We start from the raw sequence: 18,646 nt of genomic DNA on the forward strand, positions 1-18,646 counted from the left end.
GCAAGAACCTTTTGGGAAATCATTGTGACCAATTATGAGTTAGATCATTAAGAAGGAAAGCTGAGCTTAGTAATTGCTTGAAGTTGTATTTTCATCAGAACTCATCTCCCTCCTAAGAAGATGATTGAATGAACAGTGCATATTGGCCTGGGAATTAGAATGGAGGTGGGAGTTGGAAAGAATCTTGCTTTCCTTTTTTTTTTTTCTCTGATTTTTTACCCATTATAGACTTGCCATTAATCAAATTCCCTCATGGTAAAAGAGGGATCATGTCAACATTAAAAGCTCCAAAGCAATAAATAACATATTTATTTCCCTAAAGTTTTCCTAAAGTTACCTGCGCAGCTCAGTTCAGGATGGAAGACTTGCAGCATGAAATATAAGTCTTTTCAAACTCAATTTGAGAATATCTCATGCATCCTCTGATAATTATAGAAAATCAAGGGATGCCATTGGAATGTGCATGATTAAACAGTAATGTTCACTCAGTTGGTAGAGAATCCACCTGTGGTGCAGGAGACCCCAGTTTGATTCCTGAAGATCTGGTCAGGAAGATCCACTGGAGAAGGGATAGACTACCCACTCCAGCATTCTGGCCTGGAGAATTCCATGGACTGTATAGTCCAGGGGGTTGCAAAGAGTCAGGACTGAACAACATTCACTTTGAGCTTCTTTGACCTGGAGAGGTTTTAATGGCATTACCCAGCAAGTGCCATCATTTCAGTTCAGTTGCTCAGTCGTGTCTGACTCTTTGAGACCCCATGGACTGCAGCACACCAGGATTCCCTGTCCATCACCACTCCCAGAGTTTGATCAAACTCATGTCCATCAAGTTGATGATGACATCCAACCACCTCATCCTTTGTCATCCCCTTCTCCTTCGTTCAATCTTTCCCAGCATTAGGGTCTTTTTCAATGAGTCAGTTCTTCGCATCAGGTGGCCAAAATATTGGAGCTTCAGCTTCAGCATCAGTCCTTTCAATGAATATTCAGGACTGATTTCCTTTAGGATTGACTGGTTAGATCTCCTTGCAGTCCAAGGGACTCTCAAGAGTCTTCTCCAACACCACAGTTCAAAAGCATCAGTTCTTTGATGCTCACTTTCTCTAGCTCAGCAAGTGTCATAGTCTGACCCAAATGGCGGAAGAAGATTAAATTGCTGAGTGGAGGAGGGACGCTGCTTTCAGTTAGAACTACAAGCTAGAAAAATTTCTTCCTGCTATAAGAAGTTTAATCCTTCACAAGGGAGAAGACGTTACCAGTTATATGAGCACAGAGCATTCACTACACAGTGATTCTTGGGTTAAGCAAAAAATGTCTAAGAAACATAAAGGTCAGCAAGAGGTAGACATTTCAACAAAAGCTATGTAGGAAGAAAAGAGCGAATCAGTGACCTAAGAAGAGGACTCAGACTGAATCAAGATAATACATAGGGACTTCCCTGGAGGTCTGGTGATTAAGACTTTGCCTTCCAATGCGATGGATATGAGTTCCATCCATGGTTAGGAAGCTAATATCCCACACATTTAGCTGCCCAAAAAAGACAAAAAATAAAACAGAAGCAATGTTGTAGCAAATTTAATAAAGACTTAAAAATGGTCTACATCAAAAAAATTCTTAAAAAAAAGATAATACAGTTTACTATGCTTCAACTTTACATGTATAGCAAGGGTTTTTTTAAAAAAAGGTAATTGTTATCTTAAGTTCAGTTCAGTTCAGTCGTTCAATAGTGTACAACTCTTTGCAACCCCATGGACTGCAGCATGCCGGGCTTCCCTGTCCATCACCAACTCCTGGAGCTTACTCAAACTCATGTCCATCAAGTCGGTGATGCCATCCAACCATCTCATCCTCTGTTACCTTAAGAGTAAGAACTAAAGTTACTCTTAAGAGAGAACTGCCTTTGAAAAGAAAATAACATGGTAATTAATCTTGGGTGTAGAAGATGAAGCTTCACAAACATCTGTAAGAAAACAGCAGAGTTAAATTGCTCTGCCCAAGAAGTTTAGGAATATGACCCTGTAAACAGTGAGTGGGTAAAGTAAGGATTTCAGAGAAGAGGCAGAGAAGGCTACACTACATTGTGGGAAACTATGATAAGAATCCTTGCTTTGATGCAAGGGAGATTCCCAAGAGTCTTCTAAGAACAGAAAGAAAAAGAATAAAGTTGCTCACCTATGTCCAACTCTTTGAAACCCCTTGGACTGTAACCCACCAGGCTCCTCTGTCCATGGAATTCTCCAGGCAAGAATACTGGAGTGGCAGCCATTAAAAAGAATTCATTTGAATCAGTTCTAATGAGATGGATGAAACTGGAGCCCATTATACAGAGTGAAGTAAACCAGAAAGATGAACATTACAGCATACTAACACATATATATGGAATTTAGAAAGATGGTAATGATAGCCCTATATGCAAAACAGAAAAAGAGACACAGATGTACAGAACACTTTTGGACTCTGTGCAAGAAGGTGAGGGTGGGATGTGTCTAGAGAACAGCATCGAAACATGTATGTTAGCTATAGTGAAACAGATCACCAGCCCAGGTTGGATGCATGAGACAAGTGCTCGGGCCTGGTGCACTGGGAAGACCCAGAGGGATTGGGTAGAGAGGGAGGTGGGAGGGGGGATCGGGATGGGGAATACATGTAAACCCATGGCTGATTCATGTCAATGTATGACAAAACCCACTACAATATTGAAAAGTAATTAGCTTCCAACTAATAAAAATAAATGGAAATTTAAAAAAAAAAAAAGAATACTGGAGTCACTGTTTCCTACTCCAGGGGATCTTCCCGACCCAGGGGTCGAACCCACGTCTTTTGTGTCTCCTGCACTGGCAGGCAGATTCTTTACCACTGAGCCACCTGGGAAGCCCTTTTAAGAACAGAAATGCTAATAATTAATTCCAAATTATTTAAGGTTTTCCAGGCTCTGTTATCTCAAACTTTTAATAAAATCTGTTCCATATATTTCCTTGTGCAAGAAATGCATGGTTGTGGATAGAGGATCAGGAATGGGAAGCAGGATCTAACAGGGAGCGACAACTGGGCAAAATAGTGGAAGCAGGAAGTCAGGGCCGGGTGGACTGGGTGGATTGTGAAAACATTCTCCCCAGCCTTCCAGCACCCAAAGAATCTCTGGAGAGATAATGGCCACTTCTACCTCAAGCATCTGAGTATCTCTTCTCTGCACAGCAAGCATGGAGAAAACACTCCTGGGGTGCTCTTGACCATGATGGCAGGCTAAGAGTGGGAGTGGGTGGATCATCCAGAGAGAAAATTTTGAAGTACATTTCACATTGTTTCCAAAGGAGTTCCCAGTGGGACTGAGCCCTTGTCCACCGTGGTGATATACTCATTACCATACTCTGAATTTTATACTTCCCTGTCTCACCTTCTCCACTCCTGTAGCTTGTGTTTCCTGCCATCATCTCTTAGGGATCACCTGTACTCACATTCTTAACTCAGCATCTTCTTTGAAAGAAAACCAAACTAAAATACTCTCTCACCTTTGTCCCTGACCACATCATCCTAATCTGAAAGGCAGCCACTTCTACCAGTGTTTTACCATCCCCAAATGTCTTTTGTACAGTCAAGCATTCAAGTATTATGTTTATGTGTATATATAAATATATTTTTATACATACATATACTTTTAACACTTTCTCAATTATCCAAAATAGAAAAAATTCCAAAACTGACACAATCTAAAATAGCAAATTCTCTTTTATAAAACACTACACCTGAGCTTGAAAGAGAATAAATATTATAATGTTGTTAATCACACTTAAAATCATATATAATGCATGCCATATAGCCTCAATTGTGTTGCCAAGGCATTTTCAAGGGCACATTGTTCATTAGTGGTTCACCATCCACTACACTCATCTTCCATCGGTGACTCCATAATTTGTTGCACATGTACAAAGTATGTAGCACATAGGACTTCCTAGCAAAATAGTTCATATATTTGAAGCAATCGTTTCAAATATTTAAAGTATTTATTGTTAAAGACTGAAATTTTACATAACATTGTCTTGAAATAAAGAATTTTAGCAAAATTGGATTTTAATGGTGTTATGTCTTAAAAGTTAGTTTAACTTTCAGATGTCCTGTTTGTTGTGTTGGCTATCCATATGCCAAACTGGCAAAATCAAGTTAGTTCTTTGTAACCTATTTTTCCTTCTGTTGGAACACGTGGTTTTCTCCAACATATGAATGTGACTAAACTTAATACTTCTTACTGTTAAATTGGAAGAGACTGGTTTCTTCTGATACTAATTTGCCCTTACTACTGCTTGCCTAGAGTTAAAGTTAAATTTTTCTCAAGGTTTAGGCTATGATTAATGTGCTGTTGTGACTTATAAACACACACACACATGCACACCCACACTCAAGCATACCATTTTATATGTACCATGGGAATGCAAAATGCAATGGGTATTAGTTGGACTAGCAATGCAACAATAACAACTTATGGTTTATCATTTGTCCTTAAGTTTTATATAAATTATTTATATTCAGCACAATTATATTCAAATGATGGAGAATCATAGAAACTAGTTTCATCTTATAATGAGTCAACGTATTTTAGAGGGGAGTGTCCAAAATCAGCTGTTTCCCTGGTTTCTTGGCTTCTTTTTTCTTGGGAAATACTTTTGTATTATCAGATGTATCTTCATATTATTTTAAATGCCAAACATACCATACGTGAAATTATAGCTGCATTCAGAAACAAACATTAGGACCTCCTTTTAATGTCCTGTTACTGGCAAAAATTTCAAACTATGCATCCTTTTTCCATCCAGCTATGGTTTTTGAGTATTTCTCTAATTAGTCATTTTCTTCACCACCTCACTAATACATGCTGTGCACTGATTTCATCTGTGAAATGTGACTATCTCCTGCCATATTAATAAACGTGAAACGTCAGAGCCATCAGTGATTTCTGTTGCCCGAATGTGAATGAGGGCTCTCCAAATGGCGATCCAGAGGATGTTATCACCCCCCATGATGATAGCTGAGGAGTTAGGGGAATGTAAGAACAAGGTGAAGAGGGAAGCAGGATTGACCCCAGATGGCTAAGGTGATTATGAAAGGAATGAATTCAGTGAGCCCAGAAGCTTGCATCTTCCCAAACATAGAATGCTAAATTCTTTAACTCGATACCTGAATTTTGATGTTCTGACTGCTTGCTCCCTTTGTTGCAAATTTATATATAGCCTGAACTCCCCCCTGCCTTGGAGCACTTTTCTTTTCAGAGCTACTGAGATACTGTCTCCCAGGCTCAGAGTCCTGAACATTCCCACCAAATAAAAGAACTCTCTACTTTCAGGTTGTGACTGTATTTTTTTAGTCGACACATCCTAACTCTTCTTACCAAAGCTTGCTTTTGGGAAATGTATCTGGATCTAATTCACTCTACTGTGTAAGTTAGTGATACCATTTGTTTCTTGGAAAATTGGGAGTCATAGGGGAAAAATTATTTTTGAATATAAAAAATCTGGAAGCTTTGGAGAAATTTTAAATATATTTGTAATAGTATCATTGAATAGCCTTAAAATGAGTTTATGACATGAAATGCTTTTATTTTTCTCTAGTTGCTGCTTTCAGTTATGCTTTATCCCGTGTCACCTACTTACTCTTTAAGGACATCTTGGGAATATGTCATATCTTCCACTAGAAGTCCAGATCTGTTTAAGATTCTCATCTTATATGGGCTTAAAGTAAAGTGAAAAGTGAAAGTGTTAGTCGCTCAGTTGTCACTGACTCTTTGCAACTCCATGAACTATATATAGCCTGAGGCTCTTCTCTCCAAGGAATTCCCCAGTCAAGAATACTGGAGTGGGTTGCCATTTCCTTCTCCAGGGCATCTTCCCAACTCAGGGATCGAACCCGGGTCTCCAGCACTGCACGCAGGGTTCTTTATCATGTGAGCCACCAGGGAAGCCCATTAAATGGGCTTAAATGACATTTCTAATCTTCCTACCTACTATTCTCCCCTTTCTAGTAGACCAAGCCTGTGGGTGAAAGATCTGCAATGGGGTGAAGGAATGGTCTGATTTGGGCTACTCCTTCCCTTCTGTATTTCAATGCTCAATTCCCCTGATTGAGAAGTCAGAAAGAGAATTAGGAGAAGCAAAGATCTTTTGGAGACACTGGTCATCTACTGAGAGTGGGAGGCCTCCTAAGACTTAGGCTCAGGTCCAGCACCTCTGCTCTTCTGATAGAACAGTTTCCACAGAGATTCTATGCATGGCTCTCCTGGGAAGGATTTCAACTTTCTCTCAGCTTCCTCAGCCTCTGGGATCCCTCAAGGAGGGGCAGCCTAGTCTCCCTTTCATATCCCTGGATTAGTCCATGTTACAGCGGCCCACCTCCCAGAAGGGTGCATCTCTTTACCCACTCCATGGAAGTCCTGGAAACTGGAATGGGGTGACTCTCCTAAGGTGCATCACATCATCACCTGTTATTGTCTCTCTGCTGCCAAAAATTCTGTCTTCTGCCATTGCAGAAAATATGCTGGTTGTAAAAAGTAACAATTTTTACATATACCCACTGTCAGGAAGCATTTAACAGGAGGCTTCCTGCGTGCTGTTTTGGATCTGTCAGGAATCCTCTGGTCCTTATTAATTCCTGAATATTAAGGAATTAAGAGGAGAGGCATGCCTTTTCCGGGCTGAGGAATCCAGGCATGTCCTTCGTTAGTTTTTCAATATGGTGATAAGTACCCTCTTCCTTCTTAAGAACCATATGGTAAAAAGTGATTGTTTACAACTCTCTCTCTTTAATAAAGCTTGCCTTATGTTTTTTAAGTCTGGAATTTTAATCTTTTTCTTTGCTGAGAATAACTACCTTGTAAGACAGTATATATATATATGCCCACACCATGTTGATTAAAGCACATTTGCTCCATCAGAGCTTGGGGTCCCCATGTCTGTCTTTCTCTCTCTCTCTCTCTCTCTCTCTATATATATATATATATATATATATATATTTCTGGCTGATTCCCTGGAGCGCAAAAGCCAGCTGCATAACCCAGGGAATATTAGCCTCTTTCCTTCTTTCACTCATCATCGACGTTTCGGTCCAATAAAGGACCAACACCCACAAATCTTAGGGAATGTGTATCACTTCCTCCCAGGAGCTCCCCTTCCATGCTCTTCTCTGGTTCAAGGGCTCCAGCAGTGTAGGACTTCAGTGAGAAATGAGATTCTTCCCCTGTATCTCATTGCGCTTACAGAGCTCCATAGACACATCTTGGCATCTCTCCGTGGTGGGCAGAATTCTCAAGGAACCCCCACGATTTCTGCCTCTTGTGTACGCATGTTGTGGGATATTCTCCTTTGGGTAGGTTTTGTTGTTCAGTCTCTCAGTCATGCTTGACTCTTTGTGACCCCAAAGACCAGGTGGCGCTAGTGATAAAGAATCTGCCTGCCTGTGCAGGAGGCAGGATTCACAGGTTCAATCCCTGAGTCTGGAAGATCCCCTGGAGGAGGGCATAGCAACCCACTCCAGTGTTCATGTCTGGAGAATCCCATGTACAGAGGAGCCTGGCAGACTACAATCTACAGAGTCACAAAGAGTCTGACATGACTGAAGTGACTTAGCACACATACACAAGAGACTGCAGCATGCCAGACTTCCAGGTCCTTCACCATTGAGTGGGTGGAACCTGTGAACAAAGGATAGTACTCCTTCAATGTGTTGTTAATGGATTGAGTTCATCAAAAGAGAAATGTCTGGATGGACCTGATCTAGTTAGATTAACACTTAAAAGAAACTCGGCAGAGAGATTGTAAGTGAGAGAGGGCCGATGGCAGGGCCCACAGGGCAAGGACCTGAGAGTGGCCTCTAGAAGCTGAACTAGTTCTAAAATGAAGACAAGTGGGAGCCCCAGTTCCATAAGCTCCCAGAAATGAATTGTGCAAACTCTGAGGCAGCTTGAAAGCAAATCTTTCCCTAGTTGAACCTTCAGATGAGGATACAGTCTGGCTGACAATTTGATTTCAATCTTGTGAGACTTTGAGCACAAGACTCAGCTAACCTGTACCCAGGGAAACTATCAGAAAATAAATGTATGTTGTTTTAAGTCATTAAGTTTGTGGCCATTAAGCCATTTGTTGTGCAGAAATAGAAAACTAGTATACCCCCCCTTCCCTCTCTGTTCCTCTTATATCATCTGAAAGTGAGTGTTAGTGTTGACATGATATCTAGGGGGTAGCAGGGTCAGTCAACAACCTCACAGCAAGCCTAGAAATATCTGGCTTAATTTTTTGATGACTCTCTCCAGAATAGAAAAATGTGGGATGAACATCTTTTGAACGGTGGTGCTGGAGAAGACTCTTGAGAATCCCTTGGACTGCAAGGAGATCCAACCAGCCCATCCTAAAGGAGATCAGTCCTGAGTGTTCATTGGAATGATTGATGTTCAAGCTGAAACTCCAATACTTTGGCCACCTGATGTGAAGAACTGACTCACTGGAAAAGACCCTGATGCTGGGAAAGATTGAAGGCGGGAGCAGAAGTTGACGACAGAGGATGAGATGGTTGGATGGCATCACCAACTTGATGGACATGAGTTTGAGCAAGCTCTGGGAGCTGGTGATGGGCAGGGAAGCCTGGTGTGCTGCAGTCCATGGGGTCACAGAGTCGGACATGACTGAGTGACTGAACTGAAACATCTTTTTCATTACACAGTACCATATATTCAAGCAATTAAAATGTTGCAGCATTCGTTTAACTTTTGTTGAGAAACATGTGTCCAGATTTTGAATTTGCTCTTAAATATTTATCATTGGTGACAGATTGAGCCTCAAGTAGCTGAAACTCAAGGATTCAATTCATTCAACAAATATTTACTAAGCATCCCAGAGATAAAACCCAAATAAGGGATAAACCTCATCTTCTAGGAGTTTAGCATACTGGAGATGGTCAAATACATAAACAAATTCTCCAAATACAATGACAGATGTTGGGGCACCATCAGTGTCTGGCAGTGTAAGGATTACTTTGTAGGGGACTGTGTCTAAGCCAGGCAGTGCACGTGCAAAATTCTGTGTATGTGCGTTTATTTATGAGAAAAGAGTCCATTACTTTATCATATTTTCTAACAAATCCATGCCCAGGTTCAAAAATGAGAGTGTCCTAAGCAATAAGAATAAGATATGCAAATACAACGAGATGACAAGATATTGTCTGGTCCAATTAAATAGATAGACTTGGTTACCTCATAGGTATGGGTAGGGGCATTGGGGCAATTTTTTTTGGGGGGGGGGCAATTTTTTACTATTACTGCTTTGGGAGAAGTTTGTAAATATGTAAAAATAATAATATCATGAAATGAAAGCCAAGCGAAAGATTTTCCAGGCAAGGTTTTCTTTTTCTTCTTCTTTGCTTTTCCTTCTCTCTCTCTCTCTCTCTCTCTTTTTTTTTTTTTTTTTTCACGTTGCTTGGCTTATGGGATCTTAGTTCCTTGGCCAGGGCTTGAACCCAGGCCTCAGCAGTGGAAGCCCCAACTCATAACCATTGAACCACCAGGTAAGTCCCACAAGGTTTTCTAAATCTAGAATGAGTGCTATCACACAGGTAAAAGGCTGACTCACTTTCAGAAAAGCAAAAGAAAAAGAAAAGCAGCTTTCCTAGAACAAATTTTGCTCCATCTCAGTTTTAACCATTACAAGCTTCCTTGATGTGTTACTTTAATTTTAATTTCATTAAATTTTGAAAACTGGATTTGTACCCAATTTGAAAAATAATCCTTTATTTGTTGATTGTGAGCAAATTTATACTGCAGAAAATAAAGGAATCTGAAACAGGAGAGGTAAAGAGGGATGGATTCAGTCTGTTCAAATGCGTTAAAAGTGTTTGATAACAGAGCCCCAAATTGCATTGATACACCAAGTCTCTGAAGACAAAAGGTGTTTTACAGTATTTGAAGGTAAATTTCCATCATTCACTCCAAAAAGTGCTGCTTGTTTTACAATCCTGATACTATGGCAATATTATCATCCATGAGTTTTGCATTAGATTCCAATTGCTACTTTCCAGATTCAAGTCATTTGCAATAGCATGATTTTATCTAATGAAGCAGCAGTTGAAATTTTTTAAAGTTCTTCTGCTTTATTTCTAAGCCTCTTCTTTGCCTGTAGTGGATATACTCCTAAGAGCCTAGTGAAACAATCTTACAGATTTCTACATGAACAACTTTCTGTTGCATGAAAATTTTAGCCTCCGTTGGAAACAAAGACAAAAAAGCAACGTGAGCACCTTATCTTAGATATTTACCATTCTTAAAACACTATCATTGTATAATTATAAAATTATATAACTATAATCAAAAAATTTTAAATGGTATAATTATATTTTCAAAATTAGATTCTCACTTATTATAAATATTAATATAATTTAAATTGCTAAAATTATTAACCTTTTCAGAGATTGTTTTCATTTAATAGTGATCAGAGTTTCAAAATGAAGTTAATAAATATGGAATCTGAGGCATGAACCAACTTTTTTAAAAATCAGTCATCTTAAAGCCCTTGAAATACCCTCACTCATGTGTGAGTACTCCATGGGTAGATAAGGCCTGATGTGCAAGATCAACAGTCCAGTTTCACGAACCTTCCCAACTGAGAGTCTGCTGCTCATCTGCCTAACTGATCAGAGAAGTTCTATAAACCATGTGGCTTTATATATACTTACACGTAGATCTGAAATGAACAATCCCAGCATAGTGCTCAGAGATGCCCCATAGCTACATAAATAAGATTTTCAAAGTCATGGCTTATTTACTAGTCTGATTCCATTTCATCATTTCCCAGGCCTCATGAAGACATAACTGTGACACTACCTGCGTTCCCAGGTGGCTCAGCGGTAAAGAATCTCCTGCCAATGCAGGAGACTTGCGTTCAATCCCTGGGCTGTGAAGATCCCCTGGAGAAGGAAATGGCAACTCACTCCAACTATTCTTGGCTAGGAAACCCCATGGACAGAGAAACCTGGCAGGCTATAGTCCATGGGGTGGCAAATAGTCAAACACGACTGAGCACACAGGCATGTGTGCCCGTGACACTACCTTCTCCTACCAACCATCCAATTCTCACATTATGGCAGCACTTTGCAAGGGCTGCTCTGATGCTTATGTTATCCCCCATTCAAATATCTCATTTAGTCATGTAAAGAATTCACTGATCTGGGTCAATATTACATCCGATCTTGACCTCTTTCCATACTTCAATCACAAGACAGTTCCCTTTCCTTTGGAGAACACTGACCTTGCTACTCATTGAAATAAATACTAGTCGTACAATGTTAGACTAATTATACATTTCATAAAGAGCCTTCTACTGGCTAGAGATTTTGCTGTTGATAGGGTTAAACGTCAGTGGACAGAGTCATCTCTCCCTTTCTCCTCTCTAAATTTTGTACTTTCTGAACCAGTAAACTTTCTAGATAGAGCCTGAAAAAAAATTGGTTTTATTTGTAAAACCAGCTGGTTTTATTTGTAGTATTCTGTAACTCAGAAGCCTCTGCTATGGTATCTCTCAGAACATTGCTTATCTTTATTTGGGGTAAAAGGTTGTTAATGTTTTTATCTGTAGTGTCTCAGAGCATTTATTTTTTATGGAAGGAATGAGCCACTCAAAGTTATGTATTCCAGAATGATGATCTCATAAGATAACATATATATATGTGTGTACATATATATATACACATATATACATACACACACATATACACAAAGTGCTTAACATCATGCAAGGCATATGGCAAGTGCTCAATAAGTAGATGCTGACTAATTAAGTCTTAGCTGAGTTTGCCAGGAAAATGTCTTTCTCATAAGTTCATTTCTACTATGATAAGCTAAGGGCATCCTAGCTCTTCATCACAGAAAGACTTCAGTATGCTTTGCATGGTGATTATTCTTCCCTTATATTGTTTTTAAAAGTGATTGAGATACAATTGATGTTCAATAAAGTGCACGTTTAAAGAATATAATTTGTTTAATTTTAACTTATGTATACAATCTGGGAGATTATCACCACAGTTCAAGATCATGAAAAATTCAGTATCCCCCAAATGTTCTCAAGACCCTTCCTATTCTGTCTCCTTTCCTCGGTAATTACTCATCTGCTTTATGTCTCTAAAAAGTAGGTTACTTTTCTTTTTAGACTTCTACATGAATGGTCTCTAGAAGCTGAGAGCCTCAGTTCTACAATTACAAGGAACTAAATTCTACCAAAAATTGCAGGAACTAGGAAGAGGACCCAAGCCTCAAATGGGATTGTAATTCTGGGCAACACCTTCATTACAGCCCTTGAGACACTTCTTATAGTAGAACATCATGTCCAAGAAAGCAAGCAGAGGACCTAGTGATTATGTGTTCAGATAACTGACCTACAGAAGTTCTGAGATAATAAATGCATATTGTTTTGGGTTGCTAAGTTTTCTGGTAGTTTGTTATGGAGCTATTGAAAAGTAATACACTGGCACCACAGGAACTCCATCCAGACTACCAATTCTGAACATTTTAAACTGTTCCATTATGTTCTAATGAGAAGTTTTCCTCCAAAAGGTCTAATACCATTTTTATAGTAGCCTTTCGCAACTGCAGCTAAAAATGTGAAATGCAAATTCCCTTGATGATGGCACTGGTCTGCCGAGATACTGTGGCTGCCTTTGACTATTCACTGACCCTCTCCAGTGTGTTTGATCATTCTCATGATTGATCACATCTCTGCATATGTTAGTCAAAGAGAGATGAACTGAAAAGCATGTTATTTTGATGGTTGACACTGGGAATAAAAGAATGATAGGTATCAGAACTCCTTCTTTGAATCTCCTTTTCCTCATTTGTTCACTCACTCTTAGATGCAAATGAAATTGAAAGTGTAATACAAAGCCAGAAAGCATCAGTGAGATACACTTGACAGTTTTGACTGGCATTTCCCACTGCAGGTAAAGTCTCTGTTTCTACACTCCAGCTCTTCTGGGAGAACAAGGTCACAGAGACTTGGTCTCAGGCTGACCTAGAGGAAAATACTCTAAGCTTGTGTTATTGGTGTAAATACTGCTAGTATATAGGTATTCTGATAGTTCCACACATACATTTTAAAATTTCGTAAAATATTTCCATGAAGAGACTTTAAAGATAACTGACCTGAGTTCTGTTCCTGAATCTCCTAGTTATTTGTAATATGCTTCTGAATAAGTCAACAAGCCTCTCTGAGCACCAGTAAATTTATCCATGTAATAGAGATGAGATACACCATCAAGTGCAATGGCATAGAGCTATTATGCTATTAATATTAACATATTAATATGTAAATGCATTATTAGTGGAGAGTCTTAGACTAATTTTAAAATATGCATATTTAGTTAAATCATTTTAATAAGTGCCAAACATTTATAAATTACCTATCTGGGGCTTCCCTGGTGGTTCAGGTGGTAAATTATCTGCCTGCAATGCAGGAGATTCGGGTTCGATCCCTGGGTCAGGAAGGTTCCCCTGGAGAAGGAAATGGCAACCCCCTCCAGTATACTTGCCTGAAGAATTCCATGGACAGAGGAGCCTGGTGGGCTACAGTTCATGGGGTTGCAAAGACTCAGATGAAACTGAATGACTAACACTATCTATTATTTGTAAAGTATAGAGCAGAGAGGGGGGAAATTCTAAATTAGATATAGTGATATTTCTCAATCATAGCCCCTTTTAAAGAAAAATGTTCTGATGTACTTCTGTGTCAAGTTGAACAGTTTTTATGTTAACACCACACACACACACTGCTGTACCATTTCTTATAAAGTGTATTACAAATGACAGATTTATTGATTTGTTCATTCCACATGACTATGATAACAGTAATTATCATTTGACTGTTAGGCACTGTCCTATGCAATTCTATTATCATCCTGTTTAACCATCTATGGCCCAAGTAATTTCCACTATAACTCCTAACTGTCCAATCAGAAATACAGGGGAAAAAGGCTTAGGAAGAAGAACAGAGCTAGTGATATACATTGAAAACTGATAGCTGAAATTAAGATCATGAATATAAAACTTGAAGAGATAAGAAAATCTACATCAGTTCCCCATTATACAAGTGATCGGCTAAGACATATCTACTGCAGCATGGTCTGAACCACAGTTTCTTGAACCAAACAAGGGACTGTACACTTTCCACTGCTTTGTATCAAAACTGAGTCAGAAGTCAGGTCTGGTTTTATTCATAGCAGAATTAATAAGCCCCAGAGTTTGAACTAGCATTTAATCCACAATGAGAAAAGTCTGAAACAGGCTGAAGAATAGTTGAGACTACTAATATGAGCCCTTGCTAGGGTTAGGGGGAAATCATCACTGTGGTTTTACTGCAGTTGAGGAGATCTGAATCTAGATGTAGATGCTCTGTTCTTTTTGTCTGTGTGGATTCAGTGAAAGACCACTGGAGAAAGCAAAGACAAGAAGAGGGCTGTTTCTAGAAAGCAAGTCTAGAAAGGAAGATTAAAAAATGAACATTTATTTGGGAAACACTCCTTCGGTTTCTGTAGTTTCCAATATTCTGTCCACAGTTGTCCTGTTAGTTTTGTGGTCTACCGAAATGTTATAAAAATCTTCAAGACCAAGAAATACATGCTGACCTTACCAAGAGGTTAATTACTTTGCCAAACAAAACATAAGTTCTTAAAAACACTCTGCCACTTTGGAATCTGTAAACACCATTTAAGTTCATGCTTGGTTATTTAGTTCCTAAGATGGGAAAGGAGAGAATGGTTACTGAATGATAAAATGAAAGTCACAGTCATCTGACTGTAAAGTCTGTAAAGTCATCTGTCTGGACAGTGATACCAACATCATACCAATATTTTTAGCTGGAATCATGGTTGTTCAGGTAAAGACCTCATTTTTCAGCCTTCTTTCTAGTGAGATGTGGTCATGTAATTAAGTTCTTACTAATGTAATAGGAGCATAAGTGATACAAAATTCCCAAAGTCATGTGTTTAAGACAAAGAAGGCACATTCCTTCTCTTAATTCTTCCTTCCCAGCCACTATCACACAAGTGTGATGACAAGAACTCAAGAAGTCATCTTTAGCCACAAAGTGGACATTGTCTCAAAGCTGCCTCCTTGCTCTAGACCATTTCCATCTGGGCTGCCAAGGAAGACAGAAATAAACTTTCTTGTTTAAACTACTGTTATTTTTTGAATTTCATACAACAATTGTGTCAGTAGTCTAATTAATTTTGAATTTGATACTAGGATAGGAATTGCCAAAACAGAACCTAAAATATGTGACCTTGGCTTAAGAGGTAGAAAGCATGTGGAAGGGACAGAAACTCAGAAACTGGAAAGTTGGTGATTCTTACTATTTCTTGGAAATACATTTAAAAAAACTGTTACCTCTGATGGCTTGGAAGGCAGGACACATTAGAATATGGCCTGTGAGTTTAGGAATTTGTTGCAAAAACTCAGGATGCTTGTGTATATTGGTTGCATTTTGAAATTTTTAGGAAAGAGCTAGAAAAAATACCTGGAACATTTCTAGAACATTTGCAAGCATGGATTGAAGGGAATACATTTATGGAAGTTTTTCTCTGCATGTAACCTTCAATCTAAATGAACAAAGAGTCCAGTAATTTAGAAATGTGCAACATTGAAAAAGTTCATTACTTCTATATCCAAAACTGAAACACAGCTAAGAAGTGATTTAAAGACAGAAACTCGACAAGAAAATACTGTGCCCCCAGGCCTTCTCAAGTATCTCCCTATAAGTCAGTGAGTCCAGTCCACAAGCAATGATCTGATTAATGTTAGAGCCTTCCCAATTAACTCTATTACCCGGATGAACTCAACGAGGCACTAATAACTTGAGGAGAATGGGCAAAGAAACAAGTCCAGTTAATAAAATGTCTTCAGGTATAAGAAGTCTGATTAGAGAGTATCTTTGGCTACTTATTTGTGAAACAGGCCTCCCTGATAGCTCAGTTGGTAAAGAATCCGCCTGCAATGCAGGAGACCCTGGTTTGATTACTGGGTTGGGAAGATCCGCTGGAGAAGAGATAGGTTACCCACTGCAGTATTCTTGGGCTTCCCTTGTGGCTCAGCTGGTAAAGAATCCGCCTGCAGTGCAGGAGACTTGGGTTTGATCCCTGGGTTGGGAAGATCCCCTAGAGAAGGGAAAGGCTACCCACTCCAGTATTCTGGAGAATTCCATGGACTGTATAGTCCATGGGGTCACAAAAAGTCGGACACAACTGAGTGACTTTCACTTTCATTTTCACTTTGTGAAACAAATCTGAAACCAATAGACCATAAGCCTATTAAGATTTTGAAGAAAATACATTGCTAAAGACAGGGCCAACCACTGAGCCATTCCTGACCTGATCAAAGAGCCATCCAGCCATAACTTAGAAAGATACAGACAATACTAAAATCTACTCTGGGGTCTCTCCCTGAGAGAGAAATAAATTTTTATATCATTTATACCACTTAGTCATGTGCGTTTTTGTTATACTAATTATATATATCCTAAATATAATTCTGTCTACAGGCAATAGTTTCTTGGATTTCATTGCCATACAATACTACCCAAAGAAGGATCTCAATCTTTTCTCTTAAATCTTCAACTTCTTTGGTATGCGTCTGCCACAGTTGTAGATAACTGCATTCTTCCATCCAGCTTCTCACATGTATGGTTAACATCAACTATATGAACTTTCTTTTTACTCTCTAATGTCATTTTCTTATTAGTTAGGCCTGAACACTGTTGAAAAAATGACAGAAGTCCATTCAAGCTTGATTTAAACAACAATAAAATCAATATGTTTCTCAAAAGACAGCAAAAAAATAAGATCATAATCTTGGATGTTTCCTGTGGTTAGGATGCTTTTCTCACTTTTAGAACAATTTAAACACTCTTCTCTAAATATAACTTTTTCAGCATTTTGTTTAGTCTATTTGTGAATAAATAGCCCAATGTATGTACCTGTATTTAACACACTCCTTAGTATACATGTTTCCAATTCCAAGCTCTGGTCTTCATAGACAATGTGGATATTATAGTCTCAGAATGTCATATAATTTAATTATTCATCTTTTAGTGAAAAGAATATAGTGGTACCTACTCATTTATTCTTTCTCACCTAATGACTGCAATGACCACACCCTGAAATCTTCAGACATCCATCTTCCAAAGTTTATTGATCCTAAAAGAGATAAAACCTATGACCTTGGCCTCTCTGGATTTGAACTAACTGAGGAGAGGGGAAGGTAATGTGTTCCTTCTACAAGTCAGACATTGTATCACATTCTTTGTATTAATTTTCTTATTTAATAATCTAAACCACTTTGTGAGTTAAGTTTAAGAGGTAGGGAAGTCAGACTGCACACACTGGAGAGCATAAGAAATACATATTTCTAATTCATTTATAGCTAAACTCAATTTGTATATTAGGTCCCCATTCTGTGAAGAGCAGCAATGCAATGTCATCCATTCAGTTTAGTTAAGGACGCTGACCTTAGTTCTTTCCAAAGTTGACATCTAAATTTGGAATACTTTATAAGCGTCATGGTAAGAGGGGCATATTAGGGAGGCACTGGATCCTCAGTTTGAATCTTATAACTACTTTGACATTACCTACAACAGACACTTTCTTCAGGCTCTAGATTGTGTTACCCAGTGTAGTATTGACCACATGAAATGTGGCTGGTCAGAACTGAAATGAAATGTAGGTTTGAAATACACTTAAAATTTCAAAGACTTAATACCCCAAAATATTTGGGATATATTTAGCTATATAGAATATATTATTAAAATCCCTCTTGTTTATTTTTACTTTTAAAATTTGGCTACTAAGAATTTTAAGACTGCATATGTAGATTGCATTATTTCTATCGTTCAGTGCTGCTTTGGTTAAGCAGAGCCATTTCCACTGTGGTTACAACTGTTGCTTTGCAGAACAGTGGACCTACTGTAATGAAAAAGTTAACTGAGTTTACTCTGACTCAATTCACAGTTTTGCTTAGATATTCTCAGATACAAAGTCCTATATAAACCTACTTCATTTTCTCTAAAAATAAAAAAACATTTTCATTTGAGGGTCATCTCTAAAGTTTTCTTCTACAGGGCTCTGAGAAACACTAATGAACTCATTCTTTGTTTATTCAAAAATGAAAATCCATGTGCTATTCCTGACCACCAGGAAAACATCAATTTGGGTCAAACAAATAAACAAGGCCTTCCCATAAATTAAAACATATTTCAGGATCTCTCTGAGAGGTGTGCAGATATGATGTTATTATAAGATTAGTTGCTATTTGAACTATTTAATTTTCAAAGGGAAAAATGATTCAAAGTCCCTTAAGCAGGGCTCTGTAGAACTTTATGAAATGTTTTAAATTGCTTGGCATACCTAACTCAAAAAGAAGCCAAAATATTGCAGTTAACAAAGTCACTTATTATTATTATTAGAACACTTAAAATGAGATCTACCCTCTTAGACAATTTTTATTGGTTAATAAAGCTGTACAATGTTATATAGTGCTGCTCAACTGGTCTCTAGAACTTATTCATCCTGCACAACTAAAATTTATACCCATTGAATAACAATTCCACATTTCCTCCTTCTTCTAGACCCTGGCAAA

The sequence above is a fragment of the Odocoileus virginianus genome, chromosome 24 (genome assembly GCF_023699985.2).
Source record: "Odocoileus virginianus isolate 20LAN1187 ecotype Illinois chromosome 24, Ovbor_1.2, whole genome shotgun sequence".
NCBI classification, from domain to species: Eukaryota; Metazoa; Chordata; class Mammalia; order Artiodactyla; family Cervidae; genus Odocoileus; species Odocoileus virginianus.